The sequence below is a fragment of the Pleurodeles waltl genome, chromosome 4_2, assembly GCF_031143425.1.
Source record: "Pleurodeles waltl isolate 20211129_DDA chromosome 4_2, aPleWal1.hap1.20221129, whole genome shotgun sequence".
Taxonomy (NCBI): Eukaryota; Metazoa; Chordata; class Amphibia; order Caudata; family Salamandridae; genus Pleurodeles; species Pleurodeles waltl.
The window spans coordinates 724,413,365-724,440,871 of record NC_090443.1 but is presented as its reverse complement, the minus strand read 5'-3'; the positions used below and the strand labels follow the sequence as shown (position 1 = coordinate 724,440,871).

General features: G+C 45.3%; 1 protein-coding gene across 11 annotated transcripts in view; it reads left to right on the top strand.

Moving 5' to 3' along the window:
* Window positions 1–27,507, top strand: part of ZNF644 (zinc finger protein 644) — a 641,487-nt gene that overhangs the window by 116,196 nt on the left and 497,784 nt on the right. For 7 of the 11 annotated variants that reach the window (XM_069232338.1, XM_069232341.1, XM_069232340.1 and 4 more), the window contains one exon: window positions 17,516–17,563. The exons of the other annotated variants lie outside the window; for them this stretch is intronic. The gene's annotated coding sequence lies outside the window, so the exon portion shown is untranslated. The remainder of the gene's footprint in view (window positions 1–17,515; window positions 17,564–27,507) is intronic. 11 annotated transcript variants of the gene reach the window in all.

Genomic DNA, 27,507 nt, shown 5'->3' with positions numbered 1-27,507 from the left:
CACAGGAGAGGAGTGGGAGGGGTGTGAGGACCCTTTAGAATATCGATTGGAGCATGAATAGGACTGGTATGAGGATCTAGGGGAAGCCAGTGGACTGGATACTTCTCCAGATGCTGGCATGCTCTCTCCTCCCGCTGTGGCTACAGAGGATGGTGCATCTTATGCCATGGTGGCGCATAGGGCAGCTGAGGTCTTGGACCTAGACTTGCCTACGGTGCAGTCAGGACTAATTTCCTGATGGAGGTGCTCCAGCCGGGGGTTGCTATATCGGAGCCGATGCTACCCTTCAATGAAGCCCTCACAGATGTCCTTTTGGGAACATGGTCCAAACCAAGCACAGGGGCTACTGTGAATAGGGCAATCGGGAGCCGCCATAGACCTGCTCCAAACGACCACAGTTTCCTCATCCAACACCCCACCCCGGAGAGCTTGGTGGTCCAAGCCTCCACTTCCCGTGGTGCCTTCCCTTTCACCCCTCCGGATAGGGAATCCAAGAGGCTGGACCAACTTGGAAAGAATTTGTTTGCTTCCTCCAGCCTGGCATTGAGGTGAGTAAGCACCTCTTGCCTATTGGGCCGTTTTCCCCCATACTTTATGGGATACAGTGGCACAGGTGTGCCCCAGGTCCCGGAGGGCGTACGGGACACTCTCACCCAGCTGTCAAGGATGGGAGGGATGCAGCCAAGTTTACAATCAGGTGTGGTTCGGACATGACCGTCTCGCTGGGTAGGGCGATTTCTCCGACAGTGGCCCTTCGTCGCCACGCCTGGCTATGTTCTACTGGCTTTTCGGGGGATGTCCAGTCAAATTTGATGGACATGCCCTTTGATGGCTCTCGCCTTTTCGGTGAGAAGGCAGACTCTGCGCTTGAGAGGGTCAAGGATTCTCGAGCTAGGGCCAGCTCCTTGGGCCTTTCAGCGCCGGCTCATCAGCAGTCTGTCTTTCGTCCCTTTCGAGGCTTCGGAAGGGGCGCAGTACCACGCCAACCAGAGGTTAGCCACCTTCCTTGGCTTCACAGCATCCCGTGTGAGGACGAGGTCGTGGTACCGTCAGACCCAGAGGGTCTAGCCAGAGGTCAACCACCACACAGCCCCCCTCTTCCGCAGCGCCCAAGCCCTCCTAGTATGGTTCTGCAAGACCATGTCCGTCCTGTTGGAGGGAGGATTCAATTTCATCTCCCTCACTGGCAGTCCATCACATCGGACAAATGGGTCTTGCAGATCATACAGAAGGGCTATTCCCTCCCCTTCCAGTCTTTCCCTCCTTCTATCCCTCCAGTAAAAGAACGGCTGATGGGGGCTCATTTGATCTTGCTCTGTGAGAAAGTTACGGCTCTCTTGGCCAAGGGAGCCATAGAAAGGGTCCCTATATCAGAAGTAGTCAGTGGTTGTTATTCCTGCAACTTTCTGATTCCCAAAAAGAACAAGAGCCTTCGCCCTATCCTGGATTTAATGGATGTCAATCTCTTCCTCAAAAAGGAGAAATTCAAGATGCTCACTCTTGCTCAGGTTTTGTCTGCCCTAGAACAAGGAGAATGGATGGTAGCGTTGGACTTGCAGGATGCGTATTTTCAAATCCCCATCCTGCCTGGCCTCAGGCATTACTTGCGGTTCAGGGTGGGACACAAGCACTTTCAGTTTACCGTGCTCCCTTTGGGGCTCACCAGTGCCCCTCGGGTGTACACGAAAGTGATGGTTGTGGTGGCAGCTCATCTGCGCAGGTTAGGGATTTCAGTCTTCCCCTACCTGGACGACTGGCTGTTGAAGGCTCCGACGCCCCAGGCTCTTGTCACCCACCTCTAGACTACATTGGACCTCTTGCATTCGCTGGGGTTCACTATAAATGTGCTAAAGTCACACCTGACTCCCTCTCAGAAGCTCACTTTCATCGGAGCTGTTCTGGACACAGTGCAATTTCGGGCCTACCCTCCTGAGCAGCGAGTCCAGGTTATTCAGGTTATGATACTGATTTTTCGGCCTCTATCCTGGATTTCGGTGAGGCAGACTCTGAGGCTGTTGGGACTCATGGCTTCCTGCATCCTATTAGTCAAACATGCCAGATGGCATATGAGGGCTCTGGAGTGGGACCTGAAGTTCCAATGGGCACAGCATCAGGGGAATCTTATCAATATGGTTCAGATCTTGGAGGGAACTGTAAAGGATCTGCAGTGGTGGTTAATTATCTGTGATTGGGTCAAAGGCAGACCCCTCTCCTTTCCCCAACCAGATCTTACAGTAGTGACAGATGGTCACTTGTGGGATGGGGCGGCCATCTGGGGGAGGTGGAGATCGGGGACCTCTGGCCTCTGGTGAAATCCGGGCTCCATATCAACTTGTTGGAGCTTCGGGCGATCTGGCTAGCATTAAAGGCATTTCTTCCTGTTCTAAAAGGGGAGATAGTGCAGGTGTTCACAGACAACACTAATGCAATGTGGTACTGCAACAAGTAGGGCGGTGTGGGGTCTTGGACCCTTTGTCAAGGGACTCTACGTCTCTGGACATGGCTGGAACACCAGGGCATAACCCTGGTGGTTTAACACCTGGCAGGTTCTCCGAACGCGGACGACCTCAGCTGGAGATGCTTAGCGGATCACGAATGGTGTCTGCATTCGGAGATGGCACAAGGACTCCTTCAGCAGTGGGGAAAGCCATGGTTAGATCTGTTGTCCTCCGAAGAGAACGTGCAATGTCGGCAGTATTGCACGTTGGAGTTTCGAAGGTGGCTATCGCTAGGTGATGCTTTTCATCGCGAGTGGAGCTCAGGCCTCCTGTATGCCTTTCCGCCCATACCACTTCTGCCTAGAGTTATCAAGAAGTACCGGGCCCAAATAATCCTAGTGGCTCCAGATTGGGCACGTTGAGTCTGGTATCCAGAGCGTCTCAAAATAACCATCAGTCCTCCAATCAGGTTGCCTCTTCGGGAGGATCTTCTGTCGCAGAAGCAGGGGAAGGTTCTCCACCCGAACCTGTCAACTCTGCTGCTTCATGCGTGGAGATTGAGCGGCAGCAGTTGATGGTTTATGACCTCCCTCCCGAAGTATGAGATGTCATTCTGGCAGCCAGGTATTCTTCTACTAAGACGGTTTACGCCTGCTGTTGGAAACGTTTTGTATTCTATTGTACAGAAAGGTCTGTCGATCCTCTTCTTCTCTTTCTAATATTCTTCTGTTCGTTCTGTCACTCGCCCAACAGGGTTCCTCCTTAGGACTCTTAAGGGTTATCTTTCTGCCTTATCGGCTTTTCTTCGCTTGTCTGATCAACAGTCTTTGTTTAAGACTCCTATTGTACAGAGATTCTTAAAAGGGCTTGTACATATGTTTCCACCTCCGCCTTTTGTTATGCCCCAGTGGGACCTTAATCTAGTGCTTAATTTTCTAATGTGTGCTCCTTTTGAGCCTTTATGTAATTGTCCTCTCCGGCTGCTCACTATCAAAACAGCCTTCTTAGTGGCGATCACATCTGCCAGAAGAGTGAGTGAGATGCAGGCTTTATCATCAAAGCTGCCATATCTCACAATGTATCCTGATAAGGTAGTCCTCAGAACTCGTGCCTCTTTCCTCCCCAAGGTGGTGACCCCTTTCCATTTGGGTCAAAATATCACCCTGCCCACCTTCTTTGCTCCACCACATCCCTCTAAAGAAAAGGAGCGTCTCCACCGTCTGGACCCAAAAAGAGCATTATCGTTCTACCTTGACCACACAAAAGAGTTCCGGGTGGACGACCAACTCTTTGTGGGGTACGTTGGTGCAAAACAGGGGCGGGCAGTCCAGAAACTAACCCTTTCGCACTGGGTCATTCTCTGCATTAAAATCTGATACGCTTTGGCAAAGAAGCAGCCTCCTGAGGGCTTGAGGGCTCACTCTACAAGAGGGAAAGCTGCTACCACAGCTTTAGCTCCAGGCGGACCGGTACTGGATATCTGCCAGGCGGCAACGTGGGCTTCCTTGCACACGTTTGCAAGACACTCTTGCCTGGATAGCCAGGTGAGAAGAGAGGGGCATTTTGCTTGCTCAGTCCTGCGGGACTTCCTTGTAAGAAGCATATATTCGCAACCCACCACCAGGAGTTACAGCTTGGGTGTCTATTCTAAGGTAAGGAATCTGCATCTAGAAGTCTCTATCAGATGAACAAGTTACGTACCTTCGGTGACAAATTATCTGGTAGAGACTCTATCTAGCTGCACATTCCTTACACCCACCCAGGCCTCCCCGCTTTGCAGATATATATATATATTCTCTCTCTGTCTCTCGCTCTTTCTCTCCCTCGCTCTCTCTTTCTCTCTCTTTTTTTTCCCTTTCTCCAGGGCATTTCATTTTGCTTTGACAATGAAAGAAAAAAGAAAAAGTTGGTTCTTCCATGGCTCTGTGCTTCTGGTGTGGGAGGTTGTGGAAAAGAACTGACGTACGCACGCCGGGAGGCCGTGATGTCACAGACGATGCCACCCGACGGCGTGCGCAGGGTACCGCTTAGCAGAAAATTTCCGGATTATAAGGTATGGAATCTGCAGCTAGATAGTCTCTACCAGATAATATGTTACCGAAGGTAAGTAACTTGTTCATCTCCCTAAAATGAAGGTTCCTCTTTAGGGTACTCGAGGGGAGATCATGCATCCTTCTTTTTTTTTTGTTTTTTTTTTTACATCCTACTCTCGCTACTGTTGCTTAGAGCAAATTCAGTTGTAAACTGATCCCAGATCATTAGGGGATTCGCCAAAGCACTATTCATGTCTAAAATTTCCTTAGCCCCTTCAATGTGAGTTGGCAGGGAGGCAGGCGTGCATTTAATCCTCCTATTACTAGTCGTGTGTGGTCTTGTCTCACTCTGAACTACTGGATTATGTATTCCCATTATGAATGAGAGACTTAAGTCCTGTGGGCGATGGTCACTGTTGATCTCTTCCCCACCCTCACCCCCCATCCTTTTTATCGTGGCCAAAGAAGCTTACTTCTTGCATTAGCGGCAAGCTTAGAAGAGTATAGTCTTTTCAGGGAGGCTCCTGTTTTGGAGTGATATGACATCCCTGGAGGTTTGTTGCTGTCAAAAAGATTGTTAAGAACCCAAAGTCCAAGGTGCTCTAAATTCCCTAATAACTATCCTTTCTTGTCATTTTTGCGCCGTTAATTTCTCTTGCTGTTCCGTGCCCCAGTATTACTCTTGGGGTGATCAAGATTTATTTTGATTGAGCTGGACCCATCAGGTACATGTTGAAGTCCCCTGAGACTAAGAGAGGTGTTTTACCCCGCTCGCCTTGCAGCATCATAAGTTTTTCTGTCAGGGTTGCCAAGAGTGCCGATCTCAATCTTTTTTATTTATTATTGTTGTTATTATTATTATTATTAGTATTATTATTATTATTTTTTTTTTTATTTTTTTTTACTACAATGGATATAGATGTTTACTATCATTGTGACAGGGAGACCAACATAAGTTTTCAGGGTCAATTCCACAAACTGCTGCCCCTCCTTATTACATTCCAGTTCCCTACCCTCCATTTTAGCAGTTGTTGAGATGTATAATGCAAGACCCCCTTTATGATGTTCGTGTTTTGGGGCTTCGGTTGCTGGAATGAAAAAGTTCATAAAGCCCTCTGAATACCATGCAACTCTAGTATGTTTCCTAAGACTTCCTAGGCCTTAGTTTAGGAACGCAATTGAACAAATATCTTTTGACATAGCGTTACCCAGAGATGGAATCAAGCGAGTGAGCCACAAAATGTTGCCTCTATTTAAAATATCAAAGGGACCTTTCGTAATACAGTCCGGGTAGGTCAAGCACACTTGTCCCCTTCTTGTTTCTCGTGGCTTGTGCCCCTCGACATGTGCTGACCTGGGGCGCTGCTGGGTTGATTATCCTTGTTTGAGGTTCCCGAGATCTCATCGGACCTTGATTACCATTTGTGTTCCTGTTTGATATGGTGCCCTATTTTTTTTTTTTTTTTTTATTCATCCTCTTCAGACTTAATGGAGGCCCTCTGTAACCCAGTGCTAACTATGGCCCCTGTTGGATCCTCTTCATGTGCATTTAACAACCGTTAATTAGGGGACAGGGTGGCCTAGGGGCCATTGTTATTCACTGTATCGTTTACCAAAGAGGTACCATTAGCTCTTGGGTTTTGAACAACTGCATTACTATCGGATGATTACTTGCAGATTGAAAGAGTTGCCAGCTGTTTGACAACTTTTTGTTTCCAGTTGCCCCAGAGAGCCATTTAATTCTGATGATCGATTCCTTAGTTGTCTTGCTGGATACTTTCTCAAGCCCAGGTCTGGTGATCTTCTTTGTCTGCATCTTTTTAGATTCTTGTGCGGCTGTGCCTGGGACCTTTATTTGAGATGGCATTTGCTAGTTTTTGGGCTGTCTGCAAATGTAGAGGTGCCTGGTGTTTGAATTAATATACTTCCGGCATTATTATCGACATCACTTTGTTTGTGAAGCTCTGCTTTGTTGCTGTGCCCCTCTTCCATGGATAGTGTGTTGACCCTCTCGCTGCCCTTTCTTAAATTGGTATCCTTTGCTGTTTGTGGAGTAGATGTTATTAGCTGATCCACATGTGAATTTGAGAGTGACTTCCTGATAGTCTTGTCAAAGATGGGATACACAAGTAGCTGGTTTTTAATGTACTGATTTTTTTGTTTTGCCCCTTTCTACTCTTGGCTCTATTGAATTTTTCCTTTGGGCGTTGCATATTGGACTCACATTCTTTAATTGTGTCTTGTACTGCCGGTATATGAGTTGATGAAGGACCCTGAGCCTGCTCCCTCTGGGATATCTTGTTCTGTGGTGGAGTAAAACATAATGCTGCAGCTTGTGCTACTCTGGTGGCAGTCGTAACTATCCCTAAATCTCCTTGGTGCATGCTGACCCCCTTGGAGTGGGCAACTCTAATACTGTAGCCACTCTCGACATCCAGGGCTTTAGATTCCCTCAGAGCAAGATTTACCCTTAGCTCACCAAGCAGCTGGGTCGTTGTCTCTGGGAGGGTCACCAATTTGTCCAGGGTAGGTGAACAATTACATTCTTGCCACACCCCTTGAGGTTCAGCTTGTACCCTTCTTATCAGGCTGTAAAGGCTCGCAATTTTCTTCTCTGTTCCCGTGATGAACACCTCCAATGTGTTAAGCAAACTGATCAAAATGTCCGTCTTATTATTCTGATAGTTCAACGCCTCTACAGAGATTTGCAGAATTCTGAGGAATTTAGTCCAGTGACCTTTTCTCACAGACTGGCTGAAGCTGTTATTAGGTGGTACATCTTTGGCATGTGTTGAACACATTTTTTCCACTCTTTGTTATTGAGATATGTTAAATCTTTAGCCAAACCTGATGTGCCCTCAATTGTTACCTCTCTCACGCTGCATGGGGAGGCCATGGATGAGAATGACCTGTCCTCATCCTTTGGATCTGCATGATTAGTGTTCCTAATCTGTTCATCCGCCTGGATAGTTTTTTTTTGTTTGGTGTACTCTTTTCTTTCATTCCAGGCATTTGTCGTCTGATTTCTTCTTCCTTTAGGCGACTTATTAGCTGGGATGGTTTGCCCATTTCCTGGAAAGAGCTGAGCGAGTCCGTGCAGAGGCCCTGTTCAGGAAACTTGACTGCAGCTCAGCACTTTCGTTAGCTTTTGCTGACTTTTCTGAATGCTCCACTTTTCTCCCCAACACAGGCCCACCAGAAGTTGTTTGGCCTGCAACCTTGGCAGGACTGGGAAGAGCCGTGCTGGCTAGGTCCTCAGAGCACAAGGACCTCTTGTAAAACCCCTGCTTTTTGCCCACCTGTGGGTAGTTGCTTTCCCAGGGAACTTTCCTGTTGCCTTATCAACACAATAGGACTACGTGGGGGGGGAGATGTGGAAGGGGAGACCTGTGATGTAACTTTTGCTGGAGTATATTGTGGCCCCTGCGTCTTTCAAAATTTTGAACTTTGTAGTTATTTTTGGTTGCGATGGACTCAATACTATCATGGGCAATAGAGGATCTGGAGCCTGCACCATACGTCTTTGTTTGGATCTTGCCACTACAAGCGAGGTGGCTGGAGTGACAGCTTTGATAATCTTTTTCTGCTAACTCCGTTTTACTTTAGAGCCTCTAGTTTTCCCTGAACGAATTGTCCCTCCTCAACTAGATAGTGGATTTGCAATCAAACTTATAACTTTCCCACTGTTGATCCAACCAACCAAGAGCTACTTCGTGGCGACTGGGCTTATCTTGCTTTAGATCCCAGTAAATATGAGAAAAATGTGCCCAGATTGATTCTATTCCTATTTATGAAACTTCCGCCATGCAGTCTACTCTGGATGGTGGCTAATTTGTGTAAGAAGTCAGTTTGAATCTGCACTGGGTAGGCCAAGGTTACTTAATACTGCAACTCAAAAATGCCGATCAGTTTCCTTGTTGTATACACTCCTGTTGCAGCTGTAGGCATTAAGATCGCTGCTTGTGCTGAAATCGATGTAGGCTGTAATATAATCTGCATACACTATGTGGAGGCTGTGGTACTGACTGTGTAGCTGAATGATTGTGGCTAGGCCCCTGTAGGTGGGAGCTCACCCTTGACCATAAGCTGCACCCAGACATAGCTGGGCCGTCTCAGTAGTCAAGGGGCTCAACAAAATGTGCTGGAACTAACCACCATTCTTCTCCAGTCCTTGCCAAAAGCACCGTACACTTTTTATTTGGGTCCCACCAGGAGAACATCCTATTTTTACTGCTCCTCTTGCTGCTGCTGTATTCAAATACTGTCTGACTGCTCCCACTCAGTGCCGACAATCAATCAGACCTGCACCAAATGTCGGAGTGCTAACGCGAAAACCGGGCCAAACATTGATGACTAGCGAGACCTCTGCAACAGGTCCAAAGCGGGCAGACCAGCCGGGCTAGACCAAGGCCAAGGGTGCTGCACTCCCAACTTCTGCCAGTGCAGGGCAGAGGAAGACAGAAGGTGAGCAGCAGGTGGGCAGGTGAGCAGGCGGACAGGTAAAGCAGGAGCTAAAAGGTATTAAACGGTATGTAGCTAGAGGTACAGAAGCGGAAGGCTGGAACCGCCTTGTTCTTGTGGTGTCTCCACAGGCTCTGTTTATGTCAGAAACTGGAAGCCGGAAACAGTAACTCAATAAAGGCTAAAATTATCCTGGAAACCAGAAATTGTTTTTTTCAAACTTTCTTTATTGGATTTCAAATGGTACAAAGAAATAACAGTACATTGTTGAATACTGCAAGGCAACAGCGGTGGAGCGCTACTGACAGATCCAGCATATCAAAATAATTGGATGATTTCAGAAAAGATAAACTAGCAAATACAGGAAAAAATGTTTACTGTTGGATGTAAAAGGGGAGACAGTCAGAGTACCATACCATTTAAGTAGAACATTCTATCAAGGAACATATAACAGGAAAGGCAAGCAAAGTACCAAAAAAAAAATCTAAATGGGCGTGGAGGAGTGAGTGAATGTCTAGAAGAAGATACCCAAAATGGGATCCAGTACAGGGTTGGGGGTACGCACATGAAGTCCTATAGTCTTCAACAAATGAAGATGGGGAGAGGAGGTCTAGGTCTGGAAAAGGTGAAGAGGCAGTAAAGGGGGAGGTGGGGTTGGGGGGGGGGGGTGGCAGGAGAGGGAGGAACTCCGACAGGGGTCCCAAATATAATAAAAACACGTCCTTGTGTCAGTCAGGATATCGGCCATTCATTTCATGGAGAGAGCTTGCCACAGTAGAGAATACCACTGGGACATGGACGGGGCATCCGGGCTTCTTCCATATTGCCCCTAAGGCCATCTTGGCCGCTCCTAAGCAAAGCCACAGAATAGAGCAGTCTCCCACAGTGTGGTGTTTTAGTGAAATATCCTGAAGACCAAGTAGCACACACTCTGGTCTGTTTGGAATCGGATAGCCTAAAATCTCTTTTAGTTGTGGCAGTATGTTGTTCCGATAAGTCAATAGTTGGGCAGTCCTACCAAATATGTTGAATATCCCCTGACATCCCACACCCCCTCTACCATAAATCAGATCTATTTGGGAAAGTTCTATTAAGATTCTCTGGGAAAAAGTACCAATCGTAAAGGAGCTTACAGTGTGCGTCCCATAAACCCAGAGAGCAGTTATACCTAGAAATGTTCTGATAGAGTGTCCCCTCATTGTTTATCATCTATAGTAGCTCCTAATGCACGTTCCCAGAAGGTGACGTGAAGGGAGGTGGGAGAGCAACCACCAGACATCACTAAAGCCTACAAAAAGGAGACATCCCCAGTCCCAACGGTGTTCCGTTCAAAGGAGCGCAGCTCTCGTAGCGGCAAGTCTCACCTGTGGCTGCATTACCTAGTGTTTCAGTTGGGTATAGTGTAAGATTTCAGAGGCCGGTAGATTGAAATTGCGGCAGCAATTTTCGAACATCAATATGACCTTTCCATGAACTAAGTTAAGCATGCCCCATCCCGCCATCTATCAAAGAGGCCTGGAAGCACTGCCGAGGATAAGGCGCTATTATAGTGGATATGCAAGTGAGGAGAGGAGGAAGTCATCAGCCCATCTGAGTGAATGATCGTGTCCTACACTTTTAAAGTAGTGGCTGTGGGAGTGCTGAGATGAGCATTCTGAGGACGGTCTTGTCTGGGCTTCCAAAGGACATTCCTACCACCACTCGATCCATATGCAGCCAGAATATATCCACACTGTGAGGGACCATTCAGATATGACGCATAATTGTGCCACCTTGTAATAAGCTAGGAAGTCCGGTAGCACTAGGGCCCCAGATTCTTTTGGGTGTATCAACAGTTTATGGGACAGTCTCACCCTTCTTCCCTGTCAGGTGAATCTAGTTGCCATCTAGCGAATTTCTGTGAAAAACTCCCTGGGAACCTCGATCAGATGCCCTTGAAACAAATATAGAAGGTGCTGGAGTACCGTCATTTTGACTGCATTTATTTTTGACTGGTCCTATCCAGGTGAGGTACAGCGATTCCCAGAGTTTAAAATCTAGTTTTAACTGCTGGAATAGAGGAGGGGTAATTCACCTTGTATAAGTCTGCTCTTTTAAGAGTAAGCTTTATCCCCAAATAAGTAATTTCCTTTTGAACCCATTGAAAGAGGGAGGCAGTTGCAATCTCCTGCATCTCTGGTAGGGAAGTAGTCACATTAAGAAGGTAGGAATTTTGAAAAATATGTGAAAGCCGGATACTGTCTCGTATTGGCGAAGTTCTGTCTGGAGGGCTGATAATTAGGAGCAGGGAGAGTTGAGCAATAACAAGACATCGTCCGCAAATAGTGAGATCTTGTGTTCATCTGGGTGGAAGTGAATCATCTGAATACCAGGGTTTGCTCTTATTCTGGTAGCTAGGAGTTCTATGATGAGAGTGAAAAGTAGGGGAGAAAGGGGGCACCCCGCCTCGTCCCCCTCGACAGAGTAAAGAAATGCAAAGCTGTGCCATTGACTGATAACGAGAGTGAATGAGGGCAGGAGTACTTGACCCTTATTGCAACGAGCCGTTCCCCAAACCCAAAATGATGTAGCGTAGTAACAAGAAATTACCACTCCACTTGATTAAAGGCTTTCTCAGCGTCAATCGCCAACAAGACAGCTGGAATAGGTTTCTTAGTTGCTTTTTCCATCAAGTGGGTTACCCGCCTTAGATTGTCGTTAGGAGCTTTATGGAACTTGAGGAAGTCAATTGTAGTTTGTACTTCATCTCTTGTGATGGGGCAATTCAAAACATTCTCCTGTAATACCTGTAGCAATACAGCTGAATCAAGGAACATTAACTGTTCTCTCATGTCTAAGGAATCATACGTACAGTATAGAGTTGTTTATAAAAGTCCTGGAATGTTTGGGCTTTCCCTATCTCAGAATTCTGTACTGTCCCGGACTCATCTTTTATCTGACCAATACATTCTTTTTCCTGTTTGTCTTTATTGCCTTGCCAGTAGTAAGCCAATTTTATTACCGCTCTCATAAGAGGTTTTCTTCAAGTGTAAAATACTGGTCTCTGCTCTGTTAGCATAAATCCCTTGAATCGTGCCCTACTCTCCTCTGTAGTTTGAGGGTGGGTGTGGATTTATGGTCCCTTTCTGCCAAGAGTAGCTCCTCCTCTAGTGTCTGCCATTTTATTTATTTTTTTATGTAGTGTGGGCATCAGTGAGATACACTTGCCCCGTATAACCGCCTTGAAGGCGTCCCAGTTTGTGGAGTGTGAGGTTTCCCCGGGCACACACATCCAGAAATATTCTCTGATTGTCCGAATTTCATCACAGAACTCACGATCACTCGTGAGCATATTAGGGAAATACCATCTACGAAACCTCGACACTTGGGCAGACCAATCAAGAGTGTCTTCCAACGAGGCACGATCGGACAGAACAATGGGATGAATTATCAGCAATGTGGCTGTGGGACATAAGTGTTAATCAATCCTAGAGCTGATTCTATGTGAATGAGAGAAAAAGGTATAGTCCTTTGTGTTGGGATTGAAAGGTCTCCAAGCATCAAAGAGACTCAAATGATGGAGTGTAGATTTAGCAGGTTTTGTAAAAATGTCTTCCTGTGATCTGTGTAAATGGATAGTATCCATATTCGAATCGCAGATCAAATTAAAATCCATCAATAGGAGTTTGCCACTTACTGCAACAACGAGGTTGCCTCATCATGGTCTATGAAATGGCATTGTTTATTGTTAAGTTTAAAGGCTATGCTGAATGGATAAGTCCAGAGATATTTGATGTGTTTGGACCTCAGTTCTTCAGTGACTTGCAAGAACTGCAGTCTGCTTGCCAGGGTGGCCGGAGCTACATCCTGGTGTAGGGAACAAGTGCCCCCCTGGAATTCCAATGCTTCTTGTTTCCTGGCCATCTGGAGGATCAACTCTTCAACTTTAAATGAGCTTATCTTGGTGAGAATATCTCTGGGTCTTTTCCCTTCCCCAGGAGGCCATGGACCCACCCTTTGTACGCACTCCAGTCTTACCTCCGGCTGGTCGTCTCCTAGGATGCTCAAAAAAGGCCAACCAGGAAGGCCTTGATCAGGACTTTCGCTTCCCTCACCCTTAAATTATCGCAACGGGAGTGATTTTCCACATTTTCACGCATAAGGAGAACAGATATAGTTGGGATTGGAGGAGGCTCACCCCCTCTTCTATCGGATGCATTCGTTGTTCCACTTCTTGTAGTTTTGTCTCCAAATCTAGAGTGCCTGTGGAGTCAATGTCCACCTGGATGGAAACATGGTGAGAATTGACCTCATCCTGATGGACTTGAAGGATGCTTTAATGTCCGCTTTGAGTTTTTCCCTTAACTCTTCTTTTTTTTTTTTTTTTTAAAGTCCCGCAGGTAGGAGAGGGGAGATCGTTCTTTGTCAGCCCCATGAGTTCTCCTCGAGGAGGAGAAGCGCTCTCAGTTCTGGGCTCTGTGGGAGTAAAATAACTTGAATTCTGTTGGTGTGGGCCTTCTTACTTAGAGACCGACAGCTTTCAAATAATGGTGGGACAGAAAATGGATCACCACTATCCACAACTTAAGATCACAGGAGAGAGTTGCAGCAGCAACCTTCAAGATCGCCTGGTCCTTTGAAGCTGTCAGTTCCCTCAATGACCAGTGCACAGAGACCAGTGTTGCATGTGCTGCAGTAGTGTCCAATGCCGTACAGTACCTATGATGTTACTCAAGGAGAGTAGTAGCCCCCCCCCCCCCCCCCGAAAGACAAAATGTATTTAACAAGGCATCAGCCCATGGACCAGAACCTCACTTTGACCTGGTACCAAATGGCTAATCAGTTCATTCTTAGTCACCCATACTGCCTCGCACAAGCATCTTAAGTCACATAAAGAGGCAAGCGACGGGGACAAACTCTCCCACAGTAATAGTAGCCCAGCAAACAATAGCATCTTGGAAACATGGTTACCATCCTAAAGTCAGGCAACCAGGCTGTGTATCTCTCTTGTGCCAGCATCGCCCTCTGTGAGTTGCACCACATCTGAAATCCTCCTCCCCTGTGCACAGCCGGTATGTACCTTTCATAAGCCTTTCCAACAGCTCTCCTCCTGCTCTCCCCGGACCTAAAATGTGGCGTCCCAGCTCTCCTCAGTTCTGCGGATCAAAAGGGAAACGGAGAGGAGATTACTGTCGGTGCGCCTCCTGGTAGCAGGATCGCCACTACCTCGTGCCCTGGCCAGGCACAGCACTTCAACGGGCAGCACTCAGTGCCCGGCACGACACCTCTGGGCCTCCACTGGCTAGTGAGGGTGTTGGGCGATGCACCCACCATGTTGTTCCAAGCCCCTACACCCACCATGATCTTTCAGCAGGACACGCTTCTCCCGGCACCACACGTAAAGCATCTCCGTGGAGTGCTGTTGTGGTGCTCACCAACTTGAGTGTGGTAAGTGGCGGTGGCATCAGATAAAGGGTTTTTCTGCGGGGTATTGAGCGGAGCCTCAGTCCATTAAGTCCACCAAGCCATGATGGCTGGCCATGTAACCCCCCCCAGGAATAATTTTGGTATTTGTTCCTGCTTTGTTGCTAAGCACGCTTGTGCAGCACAAAATTGTACCTTTTTGCTTGGAGAGTGCAACTCAGTGAGAGATTACCTACAGATTCAGGCACAGTTTCCAATTGTGTCTCTGAAATAACATAGGCATGTGTCTGCCTCCACATTGGCCTTGCCCAGAAAATATTCAGCCACCACAGATAGGTTGTGGTCAAGCATTAAAAAACCTGCCCAAGAGATTGATATACTGGACTGTGTAGATGTTTATTTCAGATTCTTGAACTCAGATGAGGCTGCCAGGAGTTGTTAAACTGTTGTCCTAATTATATGTCTGTCTTCCATAAGTGATCAATGTATGTATCAGAATTTTCATCCCTGTCTGCGGGCATTGGATTATCAGCCCATCTGCTGAAGAATGGAAAATGGTCATACTGGGCTAAGATTCCATGTGATTGAGACACTGATGCCTTTTCAGTCTGGAACTCTTTGATTGGTCTACAGTTTCAAAGTATGACAAACCTTTGCAAAGGTAAAGACGCTAAACATTGCAGAGCTCTTCAGTGCAGCGATCACAGGAAAAAGGCTGTAAAGCTAGTAATATGAAGGAAACAATGCTCCTGAAAAAGTCCTCTCTTTAGTTTCTTTATGATAGCCCTTGCCTGTTCCAGTTGAATACTAGCCACCATGTAGTTTATCCAGAATACCAAGAACTCAATCTGTCTCTTCTGAATCAAATCTGACTTTTCTATATTGTATAATGAAAAAAAAATTGTCTACTGTAGCTTTCTGGAGAAGGTATGAGCATTAAGAGATATTAGGATCATATGTTGCAGATAAATTGTCATGGCTACCTTTGGCCTAGAAGGAACTCTGTCACTCACTCCATTCGCTTGTTGAAGCACCAGGAAGCCATGGAGAAGCTTAATGGTACAAGGGTGAACATGGTGGTCTGGTTTTGAGCTGAATTGAAGAAACCTATGAGGATCGCTCACGATTGCAAGGCATGCATTCGTGACATCCGAATCAGCCACCCAGTTGCCTCTTTTAATGTCAATCAGTAGGTGGTTGCCTTTCATCATGAAGTTTCTGAATAAGAGCAAAGCTTTGGAATCACTTTTTTTTTCTCTAAAAGAAATCCTTCTCTTTCTTAACATGAAATAATACATTGTTCAGGAATCCAGGTGGGTGCAGATAGGAAAGTTGATTTATGTCCTTTTACAACTTCTCCATCTTGTGGTTGCCCACTTCCGTTTCCTTGAAAGAAAGATCGTTTTTTGCATTGTAGAGGTTGGGCAGGAGAAGTTAAGAACTCTGGGCCTGAAACTTTTGCGGACAGGGTAGTGTCTCAAATGTGAATGTGTGCCCTGTCTACTACATTCTTGGTACGTTTGCCCTGTTGTAAGTTGAGTGAACTATCTACTTTATTTCTGCAGTGCCCCTGTTGGCTCAGTCAACGGAAAGCTTTCCGAATCAGGATTATTTTACCCCTTGGTGCCTAAAGGTTGCATACTGTAGTAACGCTGAGCACATGGAGGCATTGGTATCCTTGTCCTCGGAGGGAGGAACTAATCATCTTGATGTTGTCTAGGGATATGGGCAAGGCCTTATCTAGTTCGGATTCTCTCAGAGGGTAGTTCTGGAATTGTGTCAGGCAGGCAGCTTTAAGTTTCTCAAATCCATCAGTTTGATGTGTGTGGTCTTTACTTAGTCTAGGTATACAAGGACTGATGGGTGTACAAAGAACCTCTTTGGGGCTAGTAGAATTAACACCGTCCTCTGTTCAAGGAGGGAGTGGCAGTTTAGCGGAGTGGTACTTGCTTTAGTTTTTCTACCCAAACTACCCAGAAGAACTGAGAGCTGACTGTTGTGACTCATTCTTAGAGTTACCTGGTATGTCACGTGTCCTGAACTAAAATATAGGTTACCTGCTCTTGTAGTATTTACTTATATTTAAGATTAGAGTTCCTCTTGCACCCATGTTTGCGGCACTTCGCACTTGACCATCCAGATAAAATGTGTAATGCAAGGTATCTGGCACTCCGCTTGCAGTTTTGTACAGCTGTTGTAATATTATGTCAAATGGGAAACCTCTCACTTTAATGGGAAAGATTGTTAGAGGCAGGGCTTCCTACGGCAAACCGTGGGGGAAATTCTTGACACCCAAGAAGCCTGCTTGGGTTGAATATAAGAAAGTGGACCAGCACAGCAGTAATAGATGGCAAGCGGACAGTTACTGGCTATTTAGTGGTTTGCTCTGGTCTCTGCGGCATTCCGACCTGAAATTGTAGACTGGCTCCAAAGTAGTGAGAGAAATCACACATTGCTGTCTTGGATCACTTCTCTTATGCAGGACCATCTGGGAGCACAGAACCAATGATTCAGTAACTTACTGTTGTCCCAAAGATCCTCCTGCTGTACCATCTGCTGACGAGTGTTTGCACAACCTCAAACAGTTTGAAGCGCTGACATGCAGTGAACAACTGCTGCAAAGAAGAAACCAGTTCTCAGAGAACAGTAATGGCAATCTGTGCACAGCAGACACTGGGTGCAATACTCACAATAGAGGTAAAAGGAGTTAAACAGTATAAAGATCCAATTAGAATATCAAATAAAATTTCGAAAAGCACAGTGGCAGTGCTCTTTTGGTGGCCAGCAAAGAAATGGGGTGTTAGGGTTCGGTTTTGATTGTTAGACTGTTAAGTATTCTGATAGGTTCAACTTTGATTTGTTGTTCGACCTAAAGCCGTGTGTGTTTTAGCTTGATATTTGTGGTTTGTTTAGGCTGCTATGCTTTCAGTAGAGCAAGCTTACACCATAATCCACGTCCCCGGTTTTGACATAGAAATACATAGGGTATAAGGTTGAATCAAAATATGGATTGTATTACTGCACATCTAAATGCATAGAATTTTGGTGAAAATGTTCATATGGAAGGACTATCCGATCAAGATGACAGTACATTTGTAAACCACTAAACATATTCATTACGTGTGGTCTTTTGAAAGCAAAATGTCAGAAATTCAAGATTTCCTCTTTCTTATTTTTCAGGGTTGAAATTGGAGTTTTCTATAAATAATTCAGTCCGAGAAAACAAATGTAAGTATGCTTATCGTTCTGCGATCAGTATTAAGGCTTTTCACATCGTGCTTTAATGCAGTCCCAAGTGTTAAGAGTTAACACACATAAAAGAAGGGCATGCAGTGAGTATTTTTTAAATGGTAAGATGCATGGAGTTTGAAGAAAGCTGGACTTTTTTCGTTTGAAATCAATAGCATTCCACTGATATCTTAATCCTATTTTTTTATAACATAATGCAGATCTTGAAAAAAAAAAAAAAGCCCTAAAAGACCACTCGCTCTGTAGAACAAGACCGGTTCTAAGCCGGTCTCAATATGTATTGCTGTATATGTCTGTGGAATTTTAAGTTTAAGGCATAAGAATGGTTTCCTAGAGAAGGCGTGGAGCAACTAATACTAGTATTTTAATGTATTAATAACATTCCCGGTTTAAATTATTTTGAAGAATTGTCCAAGTGTATTGTTTACCATTTCTTGGACCGTTTGCCCTTCATTTTAAGTGTTTATGAATGGCACCACCCTGACCGAAAAGCGCTATATGTGAATGGTTTCATCCCATCAGATAACCCAGTTATTTCAAAATATTTCACAAAACATTTATTTTGAAATCTTAAGCCTGTCTGGTCTGAATTTGTATCGAAGTGTCAGTTTACTCAAATGGATTCCTTGGTGTAGTTTCAGCTAGACAGAGCTCCTAAGTATTTATCAGGTTTGGACAAATATTTAAGATTCCTGAAGAGTTACCGAAGTACTTTCCTCTCTGTGTATGTTGAGAAACGATTTGTGTAACGACCTGCTTGATTATATTTGTTTTGTGTCTCTGATGCCACTCGCAGTGGATTTCTTGTACTAAGTACTTCTACTTTAGTAATTTTATTTCTTTGCCTGAAGTTGCTAACTTATAACTATATCGCTTAGGACAGCGGAGTACCATCTTGTAGTGTACAGTATAATGAATGAATATGACTGAGCTATGGAAATAATAGCAGTAAGATGGTTGTGAACCATCATGGAATTATATCACAGTCAATATTGGTCTATTAGAATGTGCGTAGGAAGCTCAGATAGGAGAGTGATCAAATAAACTAAAGCTAAGATTGAACTCTCACGCAGCCTGGTCAGTGGGAATCGTCGGAAGCAGACCTAAGGTTTCCCTAACAGTACAATTGCCTTTTTGTTTGTGTAGCAGCATACACAACTAGTCAGTTGAAAAACGCAGTGTCTTATTGATCTAGTCCAGGGGTCTCCAACCTTTTCTGCACGACACACACCCATACCCGATCTAGTCCAACATAAGGCAAACGTATTAAGCAGTAACCTAAAACATGTGAATATATTGGAGATGCGTTGGAAACTTGTGCTTGGACAGATGTCCCCTCCTTCTGTTTATCTGTCAATTTATATATTAAAAGAGTGAGAGTTTCTCTGAGTTGCAAAGTATTAACATTTGGTTAAATGGTAAGAAAATAAATATTAGGCACCTAGATCTCTATTAAAGATGCTCACTGGAGTGCAGCAGCAAGCCAGGCTTCTTCATTAGAGGATCTCAGCATACCAAGGTTGTGCATATAAGCTGATGGAAAAAGTATGATGTTTCAGGCTTTATAATACGTATGTGGGCCATTGAGATTAGAGCAGGCTTCTTCAGAGAGGAGCTTGTGAGCTACTGGTAGCTCTTCATCTATCTGTAAGTGGCTTCCTTCTGTGCAGACCAAAGTACTAAATTAGAAGTATTAGCTTGGTTGAATGCATATATGTTTAACTAAATTGAGAAGCGTGTAGTCAAGACCAGAATGTGTGTATTTTAAGAACTTGAACACTTGTATTTTAAGAAAAATGCATGGTTTTCCAAAGTATATTTAAAGTTTCTATTTGAGTGATAAATCATGGGGTTTTGGGGAGAAGTATTAATAATTTAGTTAACTTGATTCCAGGGGTATTGCAGCTATGGCTTTTGTATATTAGCCATGAAGGCATTCCATATTGACTAAGTATTTTTACATTACTTTTGGCAAGAGGAGATTGTTGCTGGTGATTTTCCATGTGGGAGGCACTAATGTAATCTTGTGGGATATCACTAAAGTAACTAATTTTAGCAGCTCTTAATGATTTTTATTGAACTGCAGTAGCTCTTGTTATAGAAAAGGTTGAGGACCTCAGGACTAGGGACTCGGAAATCTTCACCACTAGATTTAAAATTCCATTCCGTTGAGCTTTGGTCTTCGAGATCAACCCAAATTGTGCCATATTTCCATAGTTGTTCCCAGTGCCTTCCCCGTTAAGGTCTGTAGCAACCTTACGTTGAATGATGCATATTGTCTCCAAAACCACCTCAGATAGGCAGGTACTCAAGTAACTTGGCATGCTCTGCAGCATATTGATTCTTTGGGAAATCGCTTGCTTGAACATTCCGTTATATTATACAATTCATAGCACAGAATGAATCTTCCTAATGATCTGAAGCTTTTCCCACATAGTTTGCTTTAAGAAAGAACTCTGAGCTCTCCTGTAACAACATAATCCCTGTTACTTGTACTCGTCTATGCTGTAGTGGTGGCTTGCAGTGTAGGTTTCTCTGTGCGGGAAGATTTAAGAGTTGGTACTCTGTGTGCCCTCATCATCTTCATATCTTTAACAAATTAACTGCTGGTTACTTTGGGGAGCCACAGTTCTACAAAGTTCGAGCAGTAGCCTGCTGAATCCTCTGTGTCCTCGGGCAAGCAAAATATCTGAACATTCCCCCTCCTATTATGATCTTCCCATTCTGACATCTGAGAGCTGTTGAAGTGAACTTCACTGATGTGATGTATTTTTTTTATGTTTATTTGGAAGTCTTCAAGATTACTGACTCTGTCTTCTGCCTCTGTGATTCTGTTGGTTATCAATTTAATGTTTGTTCCTATTGCAAATATTTCATTCTGCATCAGGTCAATGTTAGCCTTGGTAGATTTAGCTAAGTCATGTACTTCTGCAAGTTTTTTCAGGAACATATCCATAGTTGCATTTATATTCATCTTTCCTTTAATGGGGAGTCAGATTGGGGGTGGGGAGGGTTGACTTTTGGCCTCTTGTGGGTTGCCTTAACCTCTTTGTCATCCACGATATTCCGTGCTCTGATGTGAAATCATGAGAATTAACCAGGGCTGATGTCATTCACTGATGCCAAATACTGATGATCTAGATTCCTGTTATAATCTCCTATTGCCTGTTCCTGACGTTGAACAGCGATATTTAAGCGCTCAAAGGACACACGTCTATGCGTTCTCAACAGTACCTTAGCACCTTAACGATGCACAAGTTTGCCTGACTTACTTCTTTCTGTTACCACGAATCAGTAGAAATCAGACTGGAGATCAGGAGTACTTCACAGACCTGATTTACTAGGGGTCTCCTGGAAGGTAATGCGTGTCATCTCTCAAGATACTAACATTCAGTAAGATCTGGGTAGAGGAGGCTTCCTATGTAATTTATCATGAAAATAGCACAGTGGTGCCAGCTTAGTTGAGGTAAGTCATATGCTTCTGATACATACTTGCATGGGTATGTCTGCGCCAGCACTTTCTAATTATCACCAGAAAAAGATCTCTGATGTAGTTGCCTTATTCTCAGTACTGATAGCGTACTATACTGATAGCAGACTTGTTTTGTATGGTGTAGAGGCATGCATATCTGTTTATAAGCACTTCACAGAAGGTACAACAGACGCCACAATAATGTCAGGTATTCTTTGTTTTTAAGCTCCTTTTCTCAGCAGTAATCCGTAGAGATCGAGTTCTTATTTGCCATATAACATAGTTAAAGATGGGACGGGCCTTCAGAAGTCCGAAGAGAAAGCTAGCAAGCATTCTAATACTGCTCCTGTTGGAGTGTGGCTATGTTTCCCCGATTACTGCACCATACTTTGCCAGAGAGAGAGATCTCTAATGTGATGTGACCATGTGGCTGCTTCAGGTGAAGCATGGTGCAGGGCCAGTAAGTTGGACAGCTTACCGCTCCCGCTGTTTCTTGGGTTCCTCGTCATTCTCTGAGCTCTTAATAATGTTTTTCGTGCTTGAGGCTGCATTGGGGTGTGGAGATATGCAGCTTTGTTCGCTTGGATTGAAGCTGTTGCTCAACACAACAAATATTGTACAGGCTGACGGCGCTCTACGACTCTATTTCCTCACTGCGGTGCCCGGAGTTCAAGTAAGGCTGCACACACATAAATCCTTAAGCAAATATAGGTTATAGTCATCACATAATTTGATCAATAGAAGTTATATGTAGATTGAAATAGACCTGGACCTCTTCCTCTCCACCCCCTTTTATTCCTACCCTCCCTCTTTTATTCCTACCTTCCCCCCTCTGCAAACACCAAAATCTGATAGAGACTTCTAGCTGCAAATTCCTAACCGTTAAATTCTCCTCAGGCTTCGGACTGGATCTAGAAGATTTTAGTGAGCAATACCCCTGAGCGCCGGTAGGTGGCATTGATTGAGTCTACGTCCTTCGTCCACACCAGAAATTACATTGTGGTTCCTATATAGGCGCCAACGTGCGCGCTGTCAGTTCTTTTCTTTCCATGCCAGCCAGTGCTGATCCCAAGAGAGCTAATCCTCAGTCGCTTTTTGATTGGTCTTTTTTGACTATTTGTCTAATTCTATTTTTTAGATCACTACTGGTGTGTTGAGGGATGTTGTCTAGAAAGACTGGTTTCAAGCCCTGCGGTTCCTGTCATGTCATTGGTTGATGTCAGTAACAGATCTGCACCTCATGTGTTTGTTGTGTTTGGAGCATGACCACGACCTGAAGGCTTTGAGGGAGCCGTCCCTAAAGCTAATGGTGGCGCGCTGCGCACCTCCATGTAAGGTCAAAGTCTGGTGCCAGAAGTAGGCTGTGGTTGCTAATCCCGCTACTTTTTCATCCCCAAAAAGGGCCAGGGTCTTTGCCGTATCCTAGACCTACAAGCCCTCAATCTCTTCCTCAAGAAGAATTTCAAGATGCATATGTTGGCTCAGATTTGTCTGCCCTGGACCCAGGAGACTTTATAGTAGTGTTGGACTTGCAGGATGCTTATTTTCCCATCCCTGTCCTGCCTGCCAACAGACCTTACTTGCGGTTCATGGAAGGCTACAAGCACTCTCAGTTAACCATGCTCTACTTCGGCCTTACAAGCGTCCCGGGTGTTCACCAAGGTGATGGCGGTGGTTGAGGCTCATCTGCAGAGATTGTGGGTATCAGTCTTCCCCTAACTCGGCGACTGACTGTTGAAGGTGGGCTCACCCCAGGCAGTCATCTCCCACCTACAGACTACTTCGGACCTCCTGCATTCTCTGTTGTTAACTATAAACGTACTGAAGTCACACCGGACTCCCTCTCCGATGCTTCCTTTTATCAGCGCTGTTCTGGACACAGTGCAGTTTCGGGCGACCGTTGAGTCCAGGATATTCAGGCTATGATACTGATGTTTCAGCCTCTATCCTGGATTTTACTGAGAATGACTGAGGCTGTTGGTCCACATGGCCTCCTCTATCCTGCTTTTGACACATGCCAGATGGCATATGCGGGCTCTGCAGTGGGGCCTGAAGTTCTAGTGGGCCCAGCATCAGAGGAATCTCCTCGACATGGTTCAGATCTGAGGGAACTGCACAAGAGCTGCAGTGGTGGTTAACCTGTGATTGGGCCAGAGGCAGATCCCTCTACCTTCCCCAACCAGATCGATAGTAGTGACAGATCCGTCATTCCTAGGATGGTGCGGTCATCCGGGAGAGGTGCCAATCAGAGGAATCTGGTCTTGGGCAGAAGCTGGACTCCGCATCAACCTGCTGGATCTCTGTGCAATCTGACTGGCATTGAAAGTCTTTATTCCCCCTATCAGGGGAAAGATAGTGCAAGTGTTCACTGACAACAACACTGCCATGTGGTACTGCCACAAGCAGGGCGGGAAGGGGGTCATGGACCCATTTATCAAGAGGCTCTTAGCCTCTGGACATGGCTGTAACAGCAGGACAAATCCCAGGTAGTCCAACATCTACCAGGGCTCTCTGAATGCCGAAGCAGACTAACTCGGCTGAAAATGCCTAGCGGATCACGAATGGCGTCTCCATCCGGAGGTGGCATAAGGTCTCTCTTAGCAGTGGGGAGAGTCTCGGTTAGATCTGTTTGCCTCCACTGAATGCGCAGTGTCAGTAGTTTTGCATGCTGGAGTTTTCAAGGTGGCAATTGCTCGGAGACGCTTTCCGTCTCAAGTGGATTTAAGGTCTCCTATATGCCTTTCTGCCCATACCACTTCTGCCCAGAGTTCTCAAGAACATCAAGTACAACCAGGCCCACATAAACCTTGTGGCGTCGGACTAGGCACATAGTGTGGTATCTCAAGCTGCTGAGCATATCCATTGATCCTCCGATCAGGCTGCCCCTTTGGAAGGATCTTCTGTCGCAGCAGCAAAGGGAGAGTTTTTCACCCGAACCTGTTCACTCTCTGCCTTCTAGCATAGAGATTGAGCTGCAGCAGTTGTCAGCTTTTAACCTTCCTCCCGAAGTCTGTAACATCGTCTTGGCAGCCAGGCATCCCTCCACCAAAATGGTATACGCCTGCCAGAAGAAATTTGTGGCATGGTGAACAGACAGGTCTGTTGATCTCATTTCTGCCTCTCTGTCTGAGGGTCCACTGCTCATTCTTTCCTTTGCCCAGCAAGGCTCTGCTTTGGGCCCTCAAGGGCTATTTATCAGCTATTTCTGCTTTTTTTGTGGTTGTCTAATCAACCTTCCTTGTTCAAGTCTCCAATTGTACAAATGTTCCTCAAAGGTATTACACACCTCTTCCCTCCATCCTCCTTCATTATGCCCCAGTGTGAACTTATTTTAGTTTTGACCTTTTTTGATGTGTGCTCTTTTCAAGCCTCTTCACAACTGTCCTGTCAGGCATCTCACATTGAAAAATAGCCTTACTTGTGGCAATTACATCGGCCCGCAGAGTGTTTGAGCTGCAGGCTTGATCATCCAAGCCCCCCTACCTTACTATTTATCTTGACAAAGTCGTGCTTCGTACTGGGACCTTGTTTCTGCCGAACATGGTCACGCCTTTTAATGCAGGCCAATCTATCACCTTTTCTGCATTTAATACACTCCACAAGGTTCTAAGGAAGAGGAGAGATTGTACCACCTGGACCTAAAAAGAGGGTTGTGTTCTACCTTGATTGTACAAAAGAGTGCTGGGTGAATGACCAACTCTTTCCAGGGTATGTAGGTGCAAAGAAAGATCAGGCAGTGCAGAAGTAGACTAACTTCAGATGGGTCGTACTCTGCATTAAGATCTGTCACACACTAGCCAGAAAGCAACCCTCCCCATCCCAAGGGTTTGCATGCGCATTCTACAAGAGCTAAAGCTTTGACCACTGCATTTGCATGCAGAGTTTCGGTACTGGACATCTGTCAGGCAGCAACGTGGGGATCTCTATACACGTTAACTAAACACTAGTGCCTGGAAAGTCAGGTCTGTATGGACGGGCACCTTGCCCATTTGCTCCTGGAGGACTTTCTCGTTTGAAATTGGTTCTGAGACCCATCTCTGGGGTAGGATTGCTTGGGAATCTATTCAAAAGTAAGCAATCTGCAGCTGGAAGTCTCTGTCGGACGGACAGGTTACTTACCTTCGGTAATGCCTTATCTGGTAGACTATATCTAGCTCAAATCCCTTACTGACCTGCACATCCTCCCCACTCTGGATTTTTAGGGGCAGGGACTTCCCTTTCAAGTCCCTAGTTTTGACACACCAGTGATCACTGTCCTTCATGGTGCCACACTTCCAACGTGGAAAGCTGTGAAAAGAAGCGGACATTGGCATGCCTGGGCGGTGCTGTATAGGAACTGCAGCTTCATTTCTGGCATGGTGGACGACTGACACTGAGCCGGTCTACGCCACCTACCGGCTCGCATGGGTACTGCTCACGAAAATCTTCTACATCCAGTCTGACACCTGGGGAGAATCTGCAAGTAGATTTAGTCTCTAACAGATAATACATTACCGAAGGTAGATAATTTGTCCTTTAGAAGGGCGGACCCCCTCAGCCCATGTCTGTTTCTGAAAGCAAACAACACACTTCAAAACAGTATTCATAGAAACAATGATAAGTGAGGGTTTCACAATCACAGCAGTTAAATAATCCCAGGGCCTTCAATTGTGGCGTAAGTGCGGAGTTCAGGGGGGGTCCTTCCCTCACCTTGGCTTATCATTCAGTTTTATAAAGAAAATGGCACCATTCATATTTCTCACCAGCCACTTCTTAAAAAGGTTCGACCATAGTTTATGGTAACAGTAGTCAGTTTGGCAGCCCTTACACACTGAGGCACCATATGCAACTTGTTTCGTCATAGCCTTCAAATCAGTAGGTTTTAGCCCCAAAAGCAACACTTCTGATTACAGCTGGATCAGTTAGCCCAATATATCCATAATTAATTCTGACACCCCCTGCCAAAAATGTTGGATGCTCTGACAATCCCACCAACTGTGCAGTGCATCTCCCAATGCACCACAATCCCTCCAGCATCTGGAGGGTACATTGTGGTACATGCAATGCAATCTGGAGGGTGTATAGTGCCAAACATAGCACATTTTATAGTATATCCTCTTTCCCTGGGTTGAAATGCAGGATGAATGATTATCCCGACCTTGCCTCTCCCATTGTTTTAGTAAAATTTGTTTCCCTAGCATCACTTGTTAAAAGCATTTTATAAAAGACAGATTGTACCAATAGTGCCAACCAATTTAGGACAGTTTAATTGGATATTCTCTCTAGTAGCTACTGGGTGCACAGAAGGGAGCCTTATCGAATATGATCTGCACCTAATGTAGCCGTCCGTCTCCAAGAGGTTAAACTTTGCTTTACATTGCGGGTGAATGGCAATCTCAAACAAATCCAAACTCATCCTGCAACCTTCGGAACCGCCCCACCCCGACACAACTGTAAAATGCCTGGCCTTCCTGGGCGGGGGTGTAAAAGCTGCATTTTAATGAATGCCCCTTAGGTGTTACATGCATGTCCCTTGTTTTCGAGATCCTATACATGGATATGCTAAGTTGGGCGCTTGTGGGTCTGTTTATTCACTCAAACCAGGTCAAAAATGGGTCTTTGGACTATGGCATCCATCCAGCGCCAGTTTTTCTTGGAATCCAGCACGGACCATTCCACCATCATCCCCAGTTGAACAGCTGCATAATAGAGAGGAATACTGGCTGCTGCTATGCCCCCTTCCTTTCTTGGCTGGATCAGCAATCTCTTGGAATTCCAAGGGGCCTTCCCTTTCTAAATGAAGATCAACAACCAATGTTGGATTCATTTCAGATAGGTTGTATCCTGCCATATCTAAAGTGCCTGGAACACACAAAGAAGGTGCTGGAAAACACTAATATTTATTGCATTAATCATGCCAAGCAAGGAAAAAATCTTCGTCCTCAAGAGGCTAGATCGTTTCCAATAGCTGCCAGTAAGGCTGGGTAGTTAGGAAAAAGCTCCTGGGGTTCTTGTAATCCTGACCCAAGATACTTAATTGTTTTTTTTTATTTTTATTTAGCCCACCGGAAGGTAAAAGGGGAATTCTATTCCGCCACCTCCTAGGCCCCAAGAATCAAATTCCATGCCTGTGACTTGTAATTAGTTATACAACCTGAAAATTAGCTTGAAGGGCCGATGTGTGTCCGCTGCTGCAGAAAGTAAGGTGCCTGGTGAACCCAATGTCAAAAGCACATAGTCTGAGTAAAGAGAAACCTTAATCTTTTGTGCCCCAAACGTCATATAGTGAGTCCGTTTTTCGAATCAGGCAAGCCAGAGGTTCAATGAGGAGGGTGAATAGAAGGGGATAATGGGCTTCCATCCCTGGTGCCCCTTTGCAGCGAAAAAGGAGGTCGAGGTATGCCCATACAAGGCAACTCTTGCAGATCTATTTGTATAATTTGGGAAGACCATACCGACAAATTTGGGACTT